Raw genomic sequence first — 13,440 nt, 5'->3', positions numbered from 1 at the left:
GTGGGTTTTATTCCTACCCTCAAAACAGCACTGAGGTTTCAAGCCCATGGACACACACAACTTTGACTCTAGCTCAGCAAAACACAGTAAGTACATGCTTAAGTTGATCCCTAATCAAAAAAGCACAAACTGAAGCACATGTGTGTACATAATCATTTGCTAAAGTGCTTTCCTGAATTGGGGCGTGATTCTGGGAAATGATGTTCTGGCAAAACCACCTTATTTGCTTTCTATATTCCAGTCAGCCGAAATATTGCCTTGTTTAACAGAGGTTTTGGATTATGAATAACAAACAATTACCATAACAATTATGGAAGGAAATTGAGTTCATGTATAACAGGTTTATTTTAAGAATACCTAGTAGCAAAGCAAACTGGAAAAAACTGTGTACAGTACAAAGCTTGTATTTTAGCTTGTATTCTAATACTGATGCCATCTCCAAAATGCTCTGATTTATCCCAGACTCATTTTACAACATATAATAGGTATTTACATTTACTCTGCAGTTCCTGCTACTATTTCAGAAGAATGGATGGTACTCATGCTGCCAGATTTAGAGACTCAGCTGATTGAGGGAAAATAACACTCTGTGACTCCAGCCACAATATTTGTTATTAATGAGTTGCTAAATTAAGATCTGGAATTTGTTTTTCAGTTCCATACTTACTCAAAAACAAGGAGTGTTTAGAACTAGTATTTTAGATTAGCTGTTTATCTATTTGTGTCTTCACTCTTGAAGATCTGTCCTTGATTGGATTTTAGTTCTATATCTAGTTTAAAAGTTGATGGTCTTGATTTACTCTTGAAGTAGTGTGCAGTATACTCAATACGTTTATCCCACAAAAGATATCAAGTATTATTGTTCTTCATAGAGGCAGTAGTGGCATAGTCTCATACCTCACTTTTACAGAAAGTAAAGAAAGGAGAAATAAAGAAAGCAGGGTCAAAAGTAAGTTATATTTTCAACAGCAAGAAAAAGAAATGGTCATAGCTGTACAGTGATTTCCTCAAAATAATACGAAGAAACAACTTTTGTAGAATAATCGGAAAATTAAAATATTTAAAATATAGTAAAGGCATAAATTAGGGGACTTTCATACAGGACAAATTATACTGGATATGGCAGAGGAAATATGAAGTAAAGAATTGACGTGGCAGGGGGTTGTGCTGATTAGGAAGTGGGCAATTTAATTTCTTCAGGAGCATGAAACTCCAGCATGAATTAATTTGCTTCATGCAGAGTCCTGCTGTTTTCTCTTCTTTCCTCAATCACTGTTTACTACATAAAGTCACACCTCACATATCTTCTTTGATTGTTTAATTTTAGCAGGATTTTCTTTTCATGGCACTATTAGCAGAGCTGAGCTTTACTCTGCATGTAATACATAAACACATTACTTTGGGCCAGAGGACCACTGACGCTATTTCAAGTTTGAAACAATATTGTTCCAATATTTTGCTGTCAGCAAACCATTTCGCTGAAATTTAATAAGGTACCCAAGCCATAATTCAGCATTAGTTTTACAACTCCTACCTTCTTCAGTGGATATCCTGGATTCCTAATGAATAAATTAATTCCCCAAGAAAAGCAGGCAGATGAGCTCACCGCAGTAAGTCGAAGATTAATCTCCACTAAGCTAGTAGGGCTACTTTCAGGATGTGACTGAAGAAATCCAGTAGGACCAGATCATGTTTATAAGACAGAACAATGGAGAGAGCTCTAGAAGGCTTTAGAAAAGTTTGGAAAATACACATTACTAGGGAAAAGTGACCAGCTTTTAAATAGTAGGCACCCAGAGGCTCAATAGTTTTGGACTGTACATTCAAAAGCAAATAATGTTCCTGGTTTGGACCATTTATAGGAAGATCTGTAAGAACAAACCTATAGGTTGCCAGTATAGAGTGACCTTTCCTACTGAGCCCAAGTAGCTAAACATGTTTACAGATTTCATTAGTTTATTAACTAAACTAAATATATAAGCAAATGTACTAAACACAAATTCTCAACAAACCAAATGAGAACTGACTTATGGTCAATCATAAAATTAAACTAATTAGGAGGATTATCATACTAATTATTATACCAGATTTCATAAACTAAAATTTCCCTAAAAGGCCGTTATAATGACAGCAGTTTACATAGCAGTCCACCAAGTACCACAGAATTAATTATGTTCCTGAAATATTAGAAGAAAGTGAGCCCTATATATGCAGAATTTGGCCCTATATTACTGAAAGACACATGTAAATTCCCCTTTCTGTCACTGAATATCTCAACACAGCCCAAACTGTGGAAAGGCTGCTCTTCAGGGTAGTCATGTAGAAATTCCTGTTCACCATGTGGGGATTTTTTTTATAAAGTCCTGTCTCAGAGATGCCTGTCATTGCCAGCAGACCTTAGCTGCCTTTTCCCAGATCACTAGATGTAAAATTACAGTTTTCCTTACATAGTTTTCACTTAGACAGCATCTGAGAGGATCTCCACTCTGTGCCTACTTGAAGTAGGTCTCAGTCAGTCTGGCCATTAGTAATGTCACGTTTGGCTACAGAAAAATATTGTGCTTGACCTCTGAAGAAAATGACGTTACTTACTTCATTGACCTTTCTAAATCCCCAGCCCGGTAATGGAAAATGACTGGCTATAAGCACCTATTTCTCTGCCTTGCAATCTGGCATCAACATTCTGGAGGAAAAGATGCTGTTAACGGGTGGAGGTAGAGGGGAAATTACATTCATGAGCAATCAGGAAAATCGTACAAGGAACCCCCAGGAACACAGTCTGATTTCTTGTTCCAGAAGTTCTTTTTCCTAATTCCTCCCAATAGAGAGAGAGAAAATAGCAGGAAGTTCCTAGGGTAGGTTTATCTGATAGTCTGGGAACTAGCTGTAAATTTAACACCGTGTTCAACTAAGTCACCTGGGCTAGGTTGTAACAGGGTAACTTTGCCAAATCCTATATTTTCCTACCTCTCAGGTGACAAGTGATCTCTTGGGAGCAACCCATGGCTGATGCATTCAGAGCAGTCTCTGGGTCCTGCAAAGGTCAGGTTTATTCTGGAGGATGGCACTGATCAGAGAATCACTGAAGCAGGTTGCTGGTAGCTTTACACTGCTTTGCCACTGGACACTACAAAAAAATTTGGCTTGAAGCACTTTATATCTGATTTGTAAATGAATGATATTTTCAGCCTAAACTCTGAACTTATGTGAAGGACAATGCCTGCAGAAATATAAGTTGAGCACAACCATTTTGGCACGTTCTGGTGTGGTGTCTTATCATAATGTTGATTTATGCCCCAAAAAGACTCATCAGTTCCTGAGGTGAGTGGAGACAAGTAGTGAAAACCATATTTCCACAAAAGGGCCAACCATACCCTAGGGTGCATTAAGCACAGTATAGCTAACTAATCAAAAGTGATTTTCCCACTCTACTCGGCATTGGTATGACCTCACCCTGAGTACCGTGTACAGTTTTGGCTCCACAGTATAAGAAGGATATAAAAACATTAGGATGTGCCCAAAGGAGGGCAACAAAGATGTGAAATATCTAGAGGGCACAACTTGAGGAGCAGCTGAGGATACTAGGTTTGTTGAGCTTAGAGAAGAGGAGGCTGAGGGGTGACCTCATTGCTATCTACACCTTCCTCATGAAGGGGAGTGGAAAGGGAGATGGTGATCTCTATCCCCTGGTGTCTGGTGACAGGACACAAGGGAATGACATAAAGCTGCATCAGAGGAAGTTCAGGTTGGATACTAGGAAAAAGTTCTGTACTGAGAGGGTGGTCAAACACCGGAGCAAGCTCCACAGGGAAGCGGTCACAACACCAAGCATGTTGGTGTTCAAGAAGTGTTTGCACAACACATGGTTTAACTTTTCAGTTGTCCTGTGTGGAGGCAGGAGTTGGACTCGATGATCCTCGTGGGTCCTTTCCGACTCAGGATATTCTGTGATTTGATGATTCTAAGAGCTCTCTCAGTCTTCATAGAAAAGGAAGATCCATGTAAGTGCCAAATAGCTGCATTCCCACCACTCTAAATGAGAGTGCCTCTTCTATGTTCTACCATTTTTCCTTGTGTGTAAGTAAATCTGGACATGTCAGTAAAGACAGTGTCGCAGTGAATATAAGAAAAATAATCTAATTCTGATATTTTCTACATTTTCAGTAATTCAAGTGGAAACTCATTCCTGTTAAACGAATCACCTTCTTCTATACTGGTTGGTTTCAATAATTATTTAGTATAATAGACATCAGCATTTTAAATATTCATGGATTTGAGAAAAAAATATTATGATTAATTATTTGCTAGGACCACTTTTGATTCTCTGCAAGGAAGTTTATTCTGAACTTCAAAATGCATTCCCAGGAAACAACTGTAGCAATTATGATGGATGCTTTTGCTTAACACATAAAATGAGGTTTATGAATCAAACGCCCACTCTGAAGCGATGACATTAGCCCAGAAGTATTCTTGTTCTTTGATCACCTTGCATGTTGCAATCTCAGCATAGAAAGGGAAGGAAATAAATTGTATGGCAAGAATTTGCAGCCACGAAAAGATGTAGAGCAGGCACTCAAAAAGGATTAAAAAATGACAATAAGTTATTTCTACCTGTTTGAAAAGGGGTCCTTATAGAAGCAACATATTATGTTTCTAACCGATTCTACAGAGCAAGTGGGCATCTTCTTGCCATCTGCTGTATTTCTAATTCAAGAGCCCTTGAGGAAGTCAGTAGTGCAACAGTGGGCTAACAAAAAATTACAGGCATTAATCAAGAACTGCATGAGAAGTAATGAACTATTTTTCACAGGGTTTTGATGTACAATCCGTTCTGTGGCTTCAGAGTATCAGACCTAACCTCACAACAGCTTCAGCATTTTTCCAGAGAACTTCTAGTTGTGTAACTTTTTTTCTGTTTGCTTTGCAAAATAAGTATCTGGCAGTTATGTCTTCATTTCGACAGGTGCTTAACATTCAGGCCAAGGGAAAAGATAAAGGAATGCATTAGAAGGTACTTCCTCTTTCGTACTAGAATTGACTGAGAAAGGGCAGGAAGGATAAGTTTCAGCGTAACTGATGCAACTGCCAGAAACTTTTTAATCGTTCCTTCATGTAGTAACCAGACTTTCAAATAAGCCTGTCTTGGGTAAAACAGAAGCCAAGTTGCATGGATTTTCAAGAGTGGACCTGGCCTATCTTTCATGAGGGATGTGCTCCTTCTGTTCCTTCCTCTGAACTGCTGCAGGGTGATTTGCAAAGGAGGGAGGGTACTAGTGATTGGCTTATCATGTCCTTATGCTTCACTGCTCCTGCAAAGACTTAAGGCAGGATACTGCCTTAGATAGCTGTGTTCCCAGATGCCTCTTGGCTCCTAATTTACTCCTGAAGTGCATCTGATTTCCAGAGGACTCAGTGAAATGCACTGAATATGTATCAGGATCATTATTCTCATATACCAGATGGGTGGTTTACAGTAGTAGCTGGCATGGTAATAGATTCCTGACATGAATTGCCTTTAATAAAAAATAGGGAATTCAACACAGAAACTTATCAAATTTTCAGTAGTTCCCAGGAGACAAAATATCTCAGTTCCAACCAGAACTTTGTAAGCTAGTATGGCAGCCTTGGAAACAAAGGATCAGAACAATGCTATTTTAATCCCCCATGTCCTGGGACAAGCAGTTTAATGACCTTCATTTGCATTGCCTGTGAAATGGGGATAAATAATACTTATCTCACAAAGCCATTGAGGTATATAAAAGTACCTCTACTAAAAATCCTTTATAAAATATCATACTTTACTAGCATTTGCCTATTAGCATGAAATTGGTTCTCAAGCTGTTCTTGGCTTTTGCATGAATTTGGTTTTGAGCCAGAGAAACATTTTTTTTTTTCCTTCTGTTTAATTTATCTTTGCCTATTTATTTTAAGCCTTGCTTTTCTGGATGAAGTTTTAGCCAGGAGCTCCATGAAATGCATATGTTTCTTATTTGCTGTCTGTGATACAGTTAGCTGTGCAAACTGAATGTTATGTCAGTGGGCACTTTGCCACTCAGCGTGGATGGATGCTACATATTTGGCTTCTCTTATTTAGTGTGGATGTTGTCTTTCTCTTTTAGAGACTATTGCGTTAAAACATAAACATTGTGGATAGAAATGGAATTTCAAAGAAATTAATGGTCAACATTTTAGTTTTTAGTTCTGTGTAAAGTAGCATGTGCTTTTATCTATCACAACTCTAGTTAGCCATTTATCAAACTTCAGGCACAAGATATATTAAGGAAATAAGTAAGTTCCCTGAGCTGACCTGACTCTCCTGAGCAGGCCATAGGGACAAAGATATTCCAAATATTGGACTTATGCAGAGGTCTGCCTTATTTTAAGTTTAATTTAGGCTATCAAAAGAAAATGCTACACAGGGCAAGACTCAGAGCAGCCAGAGCTGGAAGAGCACTTACACGAATATACCCTTTTATAACACCTTGATGTGCTCCTGACTTGTATTTGTGATGGAAGCTAGGTGAGTGTAAAAGAGACCCATTTATGTATTCTGCCTATCATTACACTCCGGGGATGTTTCCAGTGAATATACTAGATTTCTGAACCCATCCATTTCGCTGATATTAAAACGGGTCCAGAACCAATGTTTGAAAACCTTGCTCAGCGCTGTTTTACATCGTTAATATTTTGCTCTTTCACTATCACTATGTGAGTTTTTACACAGACTAGTCATGTTGCTCTGTTTGTTGAGACAGCTGATGTGCTTAGAGAAAGATTGTGAAATTAGCATTTAAAGACTATCAAAGTAAACAAAAACACTTCAGAGTTATACAGGTGTAAGCAAGGACAGGATTGTCCTTACCTAAGTAATATTTAAACTCTTATCAAATTAGGCATAAATTGCAACATATACAGCTTATGAAGTAGAGCCACTGTGATGCTAAAAAAGATATTAATGTTAAAAATATGTATTAAGTGTACTATACAGGCATAACACTCAAATTCAAGTGTATATGAAATAATGAGCTTACAGATTTAATTAAAAAGTGTGAAGTCCTGCAAAACACTTAGGCATTGAATTTGCCTTTGAATTCCATGTAACACCCAGTTTGCTGGATAGGGGCCTAAACATACCTTCACTGAGTTCTAAAGGCAGGAAAAAAATATTTTTTAATTTGTAAAACAAAATCCTGAAGTCAATGTTTTTATAATTTCTAATTTAAATTTTAAGACATGATTGCACTCTAAATGTTACCTTAGCCCTTTTCTTTTGTTGCTCATTAATGGGAGGAAGCAGTGAGGTTAGACGAAGCTCATATTACATGTGATCTTCCAGTTATCTTGCAAAATTATGCCAAAGCATCTTAGGGGTGATTTACGCTCACTGCAGCCCTAGGCTCGAGAAAGGATTAGCAGTCATGCTGGCCTGTGTAGTGGTTTTCTTTTACTGACAAGTCTCCATTAGGTATTACATTTAAATGCTCATTTATTTCACTTGCTGGCCTGAGGAAGTATTGAATTGTGGTTACTGTTACCACTGTGTCAGAAGGCAGACTTCTCATCACAGTTTGACTTGGGCCCCACTCAGTAATGTAGCCAGACTTCTTTTTTTTTTTTTTTTCTTTTTTTTTTGTCAGGTATAGATATAATGTAACATTATTTTGTGTTGTGTGTCCCTCCCCCCAAAGAACTGATGCAAAGTATAGCAATTTCTAACCATATTTTAAAGGATGCCTCCTTAACCATTGCGCGTAAATGTGAGTTTCTCAGAACACAGAAACATTTGTAATATTTTGGTTCTGCTTTAAAATCTGGGGGCGGGGGCACAGAGACCATGTGTTTACTCTGTATGGAGACAGTTTCTGCTGCCTGTCTATCTGCCATCACAGTGTTTTTCTTGGGCAGCGGCATGGTCCATATGTTCTTACCCTGGATAACTACCACCAAAACTTGATCAATCCTGAAAAGAAACCCTAATTATAGGAGGAACAGGGTTTTGTTTAAATTATGTCACAGACTACTCCCTTCTAAGGTTTCACCTTCTGGTAAAAAAGCATTTCACTCAGATTGACCTACATCGTTACAGCATGTGCGTGTAGTCTCAACAGAGCTAAAATCCTTGCATCAGTGTCTGTGATTCAGTACATAAAGCACTCTCCACTAAACTTTCTTACACTTAGCCAATTTTGTTTCTTTTTGGCAAGTAGAAAAATGGAGAACAGACAACAGGTGAGATAAGCATCGTATTTCTTCTCGTGTGGCAAAGAGAGCTGTCTGTTGCTAGACAACACATTTCTGCTTAAGACAATAGAAGTAAGCTGCCCAGCCACAGCATCAGGACTCTGAAGTATTCAATATAGCTGACTGAAAGGGCTGTAAACCTGCCACTACAAATCACCATGCGGGGGGGTGGGGGGGGGAACCCACCTCAACCTTCTTTTATGCAGGATTCTGTGCCATTCAGGAAAAGAAAAAAAAAACAAAAACAAAAAAAAAAGGAAAAAAAAAAAAAAGAAAAAAAACAAAACCACACCAGATGTTTTAACAAGGCTTACACACCACACCTTTGACCCCAATTAAGAGAACACAGATATAAACATAAATTAACCTGCATGTAAGCCCCATACCCATCCTTCCTTGAGACTGAATACCCAAGCGCAAGCACATGTGCAATGACAGTGTACCTATTCACTTGCTTTGAAAATCCCTGTTTGTGTCCCCAGATGGCTGACTATCTGATTATTTACCTTGAGATAAGCTTTTGAAAATATTGCCCTTTGTGAAGTAATTCCAGATTTTGGACAGAGAAAATTACTGTCCAAGAGCTTACTGCTATTAATACCTGCATAGGATTTGAACCAAGGTTGCTTGGTTTTTTGAACCAGATGTTGGCAAAGGCTGCTGTTCCTTTGCATTTGCTAATTTCTGACTATCAGAAATACTCTCCTGAACTAAAGTATCAAAAGCCAATCTCTGCCTGAAACTGCTGACCCCTGGAAAATGCGGTGAAAAAACGAAATCTTAGCATTTCCTCTAAGCAGAGATCTGCTACTAAGTATCTCTGTAACAGCCTCTGTTGGGCAAAATCATCAAACTAATGCCACCAAAGCTCTACTTGTTTGCACTTAGTAGTTTTCCTGCTTCATTAGTTCCCAATCCCTCCATCAGCTGAGGGATTTTCTGTTTCAAACATCAGGCGTTCATATATGTGCTTTTGGTTTTTGTTACTGCCAGGAAGGAAAAACTTTAGCACAGACCTCTTTTATTTGCAGATTTACCTCAAGAAATCCACGGTGTTTTGTGCTGCAGAGCGTGGGGCTGCTGTGATTTATCCTTGTGTACAGGTGGCTTCTACAGTAGCTGTAGGTGATATATGGGGGGGAGGGGGAGGGAAGAATCCTATGGATAAGGAGACAATTTGTACTCCTGAAGGACATAGTTGGATGCCAGCCTTTCATTTGTCTGATCTTCTTACATAGCCTATTCCCTGCAACTCTTCTGTTTCTGCTTCCTTTATGTGATGTGACAGCCATGGTGGGTTTGGAGCAGTAAATACATGCTATCAATGCTTAAGGATTTTTTTTCCTGTTATCATCATATTTATCAGTCTAAATGTGATGCCAGATATATTCCTCTTCCTAGGCTGATAACACAGGCACAGCAGCAAAAATGTCACCCCCTTTGCCTCCAGGGATGATCCTGTAGTACAGATTTGGCATTTTAAAAATTTGCTTCATATGGCTCAATGAGTTCAAGTGCATTCTATAATGTGAAGCAGTAGCTTGGATAAAAACTGCAGTATGTGAGTTACACACAGCAGCAGTTTTCTTTTATATTTTTCACATTGAACTGAAAAGAAAAGGAGCTCTTTTTCTCCACTTCCTACTACTAAGTAAACTCATTGTAGGAACTAAACTAAGCAGGTTTGTTGAGTGCAGACCATGTGAGAAAGCAGCTTCTCTTACCCTGGAGGGAAAAAAAAAAAATTAAATGCAAGAGAAAGGAACAATTCCATGACTTTGGAAAGTAGTTCCTGACAAAACACTCCAAATTTCAAAGAAGAAAACCAGTGATTGTTTCTCCTCTTTTTTGTATAAAATCACCCACCTAATATCCTGGATTAATATAAATTGCTGACCACTGCATTTACATTGACTTTCATGAAGCTCTGCTTCCGGTAATGCAAATTAAAAGAATACCCCTGGAAGATGTAGGACAAGTCTTACTGGAGGAGTAAAATGCCCACTCAGGGTCACAGAGGAAGTCTTTAGCAGAGCTAGAAATGGAAAGTTAGTATAGTGCTTTTACCACAAAACAACACTTCCTTCCTTAAACATATTGGCTAAGTGCACCACATTACAAATTCCTGCACTGGTCACCAAGATAAAAGCATCTCAGGAATTGTGAAAGTGTAATTTCTACAGAAGTGGAAACATCATCAGATTTCACACATTCTCATTAATTCTGCCTTCCAGTGTGGCTCATTTCTGTGGCTTCTCCCAACAAAAAGGCACAAATCCACTCCCACCATTGTCCGAGCAAGCCTGGGCATTCTGGTGGCGGGATGCGAGTGCCTGGGGCTCTGCCGTCTCCCGGGAGCACTGGCTGATGTGGCTGGTTTGGGGACCAGCGAAGCCTAGTACATCCTTGCAGCAACACCTGTTCCAAAAGCAACAAAATTGGAAAAACAGTCACTCTACGTATCCTCACCCTTTTTTATCTCCACCTCAGCATATAGCAGTACTTTCTTATTCTACTTTGTCTAGTTTAAATAACAGAGGTTCAGTTTTGTATTACATAAATACTGACACTTTATAATCCCTTTTCCTAAGCAGAAGAAAACTGTGGAGATAAGCCACCAATGAGGTCTTAACTTCCATCTAATGACCTTCATTTCAACATAGAAGCCTTTAATCAGTGGAATGTGTACTGGAAAGCAAGATTCTGTGCAGGGGAGCCAGAACTCAGCATTTTCTGCACTGACCTGCCAGAGGTTGCCAGGGACAGCAAACAAAAAGAGGTGTTTTCAGAGCAGCTGAGCTACTGAGGGTCGTTTGGTTTAAAATATTTATTCCATTCAAATAGGAATGTGACTGCTACAGTGCCTGTCTGTTGAAATACTGTTATTTAATTTTTCATTATTTCCTTGAAAGTATTTGGCAGAATTCTTAAATTTGCAGTCAGTGTCCTGCTGATATATTCACCTGCAACGTTCATGTCTTTTCCTCCTTTCTCCTCTGTCTCAACTCTTTAAATTCAGTCCTCTGTTTCCTATGGTACCATGGTTGACTTTTCTACACTGCTGAGAGCCAGCCAGATGGTGTTTTGGGCTTGCTCCTAGAAAACACATCTCATTAAGCCAGGAGTCAGTGGCTTAACAGGTCTTTATCCATGTTACCTCATGATAAAGACAGCAAAGCCAGATCAAATATCTTAACCCAGTTAGATGCTGCTCTTCGAGACAGCTTTGCAATTTTGTCTCATCCATTAGATAATAATGTAATATGTCCGATACATGTGTGTCTGTGCGTGCATGTGCACATGTGCCTCCTCCCATGTCTTCCTCCTTATGAATGCAATTTTAGCTTTTCATTTATTCTACTGAGGCACAAACGGCTTTTTCCAGCTGTCATATTACTTGCTCAGACGGAATATACAGCTGAGTGAATATTGTATAACAGTCTGGGGTTTTTTTTGTTTTTCTGAATATTACTATTTTAATTATGGACTGTAGGTATCACCACCCTTTCCAGTTTCTGTCCAGTATATACAAAATAACGACACAAAAGTAGGCAATTAATTCAAAATATTATTATTCTCAGTGGCAACTAAATTTCATCTCGTTATTATAACTGGTTTAAAAACTGTTGAACAATTTGGAAACATTCTTTTTTCTTTAGTGATTTTTACTTGAGGCATAAGGTTTTAAAAAGAGCTATATTTCATGTTTAAAATAACAGCATTCAAACATTGTTGAAAAGCTACCAATAGAATATATATTAATTTATATTAATCTGTGCCTCTGTGGATTATTCCTTTAGTCTGTAACCTGGTGACACTCAGGTTGCTGTCCAAAGCTAAGTTGTACCTTAAGGTAAGAAGTCAGCCTCCTGCTTGTAGAGGCAAGACAGCCAAAAAATAAAATAAAATTTAAAAAAAAAAAAAGGGAAGAAGAAAAAGAAGAAAAGAGTTCTGTCTCCACTGATGTAGCTTTTGGCTACAGCGAACTCCTCCTCTATAGTTGGTGAGGATAAGAATGGATAAGAATGACATAAAACACACCATAAATATTTAGCTCCCCTTCCCCAATTAAAGGGGTTTACCCTTTATTTTTCCCTTTATACCGTGCCATAATCTGTCATTAATAAGATAAGGCTGTGCAGACAGCATTTTTTGAAAAATCAGGGAGTAAGATACTGCGTTCAGTACCAGTATATTATTCAAATAATTTTAATGTATTCAACAAACATTATCTGGTGAAGGAAGCTGGATCAACAGGAGTTAATTTTTTTTGCATTTGCATGGCATCTTAAGAACTCCAGTTGCACAGAAAAGCTTAAAGGGCTGTGAACATACATGCCTATTTCAATCCATCACCCCGCAGTGAGCTCTTTATGATGAGATTGCAGACGGAAGAGGAGGGAAAGCAATGCAAGGAAAGGAAGAAAATAAGAGATGAAACAGGACACAGAAGAATAGATATCTAATTTGCTGCATCTCCTTCTTAGGAGGCTTATTCAGCATCCTGAATCATGTAATTAATGTACAATTATGCAACAGTTTCATTAATCTGACCATTTTGCTGCTGTAGGCAAAGTGGTAGGAAGAGCTGCATGTCTGTGAGAGACCTCCAGCATGTATCTCATGAACCACCAGGTGATACTATTCAGGACAGCCATGCTGGCATACACTAGCAAAAGCCACATGCACATGTGGGAAGTGTGAACTCATTCTGCTCATGACCTGCACTGCACATGGGTGAGGTAGTACACATGACTGTGGAATGGTAAGGAGACAGAAAGGGTGCAAGAGAAGTGAGCAAGGCTGAAAGCTAACAAAAAAAATTGTCTTGCTTGTTTCGGCCCAGTGTGTCGGTTTATCCCTATGTCTTTATGCTAGGTACCTCCACACAGAACAAATCTAGGACTGTTATGAAAACATAAAATAGCTACCTCCTTCAGCAACCATTACAAGTGATTTCTGGCATTAGCCTTTGTGACTAGAGTAAGTGGATGACCTAAAGATCCAGTCAAATATATCAACCCAGAGATATTTCCCCGGATTGTCTGAAACAAACAAATTCTGGAGGTGGATGAAATGCTCCACTTCCATTAACTATGGCACTTTCATACCTATTACTGAGTTCTTCATATTCTTGTATACTCATGTCATCTTAAATAAAATCTATTTGCTTCTGGTTTATGCAAAACAGCTTAATAG

The sequence above is a fragment of the Phalacrocorax aristotelis genome, chromosome Z (assembly GCF_949628215.1).
Source record: "Phalacrocorax aristotelis chromosome Z, bGulAri2.1, whole genome shotgun sequence".
Taxonomy (NCBI): domain Eukaryota; kingdom Metazoa; phylum Chordata; class Aves; order Suliformes; family Phalacrocoracidae; genus Phalacrocorax; species Phalacrocorax aristotelis.
Note: the sequence above shows the minus strand (reverse complement) of the source record.